Source organism: Lynx canadensis, chromosome A2 (assembly GCF_007474595.2).
Source record: "Lynx canadensis isolate LIC74 chromosome A2, mLynCan4.pri.v2, whole genome shotgun sequence".
Classification (NCBI taxonomy): Eukaryota; Metazoa; Chordata; class Mammalia; order Carnivora; family Felidae; genus Lynx; species Lynx canadensis.
Genome location: NC_044304.2, coordinates 97,280,134 through 97,283,040, shown reverse-complemented (window position 1 = coordinate 97,283,040; position 2,907 = coordinate 97,280,134).

Genomic DNA, 2,907 nt, shown 5'->3' with positions numbered 1-2,907 from the left:
TTATTTAATTGCAATTTCCAGAAGGCTTTCTGAAATATTGTAAATAGCTTGTGGACTTCTTTCTTCCTTCCCTCTAGTTTAAAGCTAATCCCTCTCCTCTCCTCTGAATCTCTTCCTGTCCCCCTTTGTTGGGGTGTTGATGACTCCATCAGTCATCCCTATGTCAATCATCCTCTCTCTGTGTCTTTAAACTCTCCCTTTGTCCTGTTTCCCTTCCACCAATAAGTTTCTCTTTTTAGGGAAATACATCCATGGACTCTGTATTTCTGTGTGTTTACTTTTCCATCTCTCTTTCCTTCTCTGACAAGTATCTAGAAAGAGGAGTTGACTTTGAGGTCTCCATTGGCTCCACTCCCATTCTCCTTTCTAAATAACTCTCAAATATACTGCCTCCTCTCCATCCTCTTGTTGCCTTGGTTAAGGCATGATTTCTTGCCCAAATTTCCCATTTTTTTAAAACTCATCTTCCTCAATTCTGGCTCAAAAATCCAATCTTACTACCTCTCTGCCATACCTCTAACCAGACTGAACTTTTTTTTTTTTTTTCCAGACTGAAGTTTTTAAAGCCCAAATCAATGATGTTAAAAAACTAGACCATGGTTCCATGTTTATTGCCTATCCCCTAAACCATACCAGAATGTTACTAATGCTCTGCAAGTTAACATCAACCTAATAAACTGATAAAAAGAGAAAGCATTTGATAGGAATGCCTTAAACTGTGCATTACTTAAAAGCAAAGCAAAAACAACCACATTTTATCCCTCTTCCCCCCTTCCTCCTCCTCCTCCTCCTCCTCCTCCTCCTTTTTCTTCTTCTTCTTTTTCTTCTTCTTCTTCTTCTTCTTCTTCTTCTTCTTCTTCTTCTTCTTCTCCTCCTCCTCCTCCTCCTCCTCCTCCCCTCCTCCTCCTCCTCCTCTCCTTTTCCTCCTTCCTCCTTCTTCTCCTCCTTCCTCTTTTCTTTCTTTTTCTCTTTTTTCTTCTTTCTTCTTCTTCTTCTTCCTTCTTCTTCTTCTTCTTCTTCTTCTTCTTCTTCTTCTTCTTCTTCTTCTTCTTCTCCTCCTTCTCCTCCTCCTTCTTCTTCTTTCCAAATGTCTATTTGCCATTGTACCACAGGAGGTCACAGGGACAAAGCAGATAGGAAAAAGAGACTGAAATGGAGCAGCCAGTGCAGCAGGAGGAGCACAGTTTTGAGGTGAGAATCTTCTGGTATAAACTGTTTCTGCTTCACTGTATCCATTCATACTGTTTATACTGATCTAATTTTTTATTATGGCAAAATTGACATATAACATATTAATCTCAGATGTACAACATTATGACAGCATTTATATACTCAGTATTATAGAATGATCACCACAATAAGTCTAGTTAATATCAGTCACCATGCATAGTTACCAAGTTTTTTTCTTGTGATGAGAACTTTTAAGATCTACTCTCTTAGCAACTTTGAAATATGGAATACAGTAGTATTAACTATCGTTCTTTTCTGATCTGAAAAATTCCTCCTTCCTCTTCCCAAAGCTATCTCTTTCATCCATGCCTTGGGATACTATTTCATTTGAGAACTTGGTCTCATAAGTTTCCCTTCTTTATTTCTACCTTCAACTTTTCCCTCTTCACTGTTTGTCCTACATATAAGCTCAAATGTTTCCTATTTAAAGTGCTTTCCTTAACTCACTACATAATCTCTCTTCTCCCTATCAAACCTCTTAAAGGAACAATCTATAGTTACTGTTCCCATTTTTTCTTACTAGTTATTGATTTTTAAGCTCTCAAAAACTGACTTTTGCTCCTATTATTTTACTTAAACCACTCTTTCAAATGTCAACCACATCCTAAATTACCAAATCCAATGTCTTTATGTTAGCTGTATCCTTCTTGACTGCACAGCATTGTTGGAATATTTGCTTTCTTAAAATCTTCTCTTTTTGACTTCTGTGCCACTACATCCTTCTGTCTCTCTTCTTTCCTTTCCTGTGCATGTCCAAGAAGAATCCTCTTGCTTTTTCAAAGCCCTTATATGGAAGTGCTTTTCAGAGTTTTCTTGTTTGCTTACTTTTCTTCTTGGGAAACCTATGTTGCAAGTTGGCCTCAGCTATCACACTGGATCCATGTGTGCAACTTGGATTTCTCTCATGTGCTCCAGACCTCTTTTACATATCTCAGGGATCGCTTCACTGAGTATCTCATGGTACCTCAGGCTCAGTGTGTTGAATACCAGTTTTATTTTCCTTCCAAGACCATCCATCCTATTATGTTTACCATTTAGTTTATTGACACCACTATCCTCAAGTCATGCCTGCTAATCTTTGACTCATCTTTCTCCTCTGCCTAATCTGAAGTAAGGTTTTTCAACTGGGGGGTGTGATCACAGATGAGCCATTTGATAGAATAAAGTGCTAAAACTTCTATTTATAGTTAATTTCCATTAGGAATGATTTTAAAAGACAATTTAGGTGATAAAAACAAACTTTGTTCAACACCTCATGAAGCTCCCTTCACAGAGCTGCAAAATGGGGTGGAAGTCAAGGAATTTTTATTTTATTAAAAAAATTTGGGGGGGGGCGCCTGGGTGGCTCAGTCGGTTAAGCGGCCGACTTCGGCTCAGGTCCTGATCTCACGGTCCGTGAGTTCGAGCCCCGCGTCAGGCTCTGTGCTGACAGCTCAGAGCCTGGAGCCTGTTTCAGATTCTGTGTCTCCCTCTCTTTGACCCTTCCCTGTTCATGCTCTCTCTCTGTCTCAAAAATGAACAAACGTTAAAAAAAAAAAAATTTTTGAGAGACACATTTTTGAGAGACAGAGAGAGACAGAGTGCGAGTGGAGGAGGGGCAGAGAGAGAGGGAGACACAGAATCCAAAGCAGGCTCCAGGCTCTAAGCTGTCAGCACAGACTGTGAGATCATGGCCTG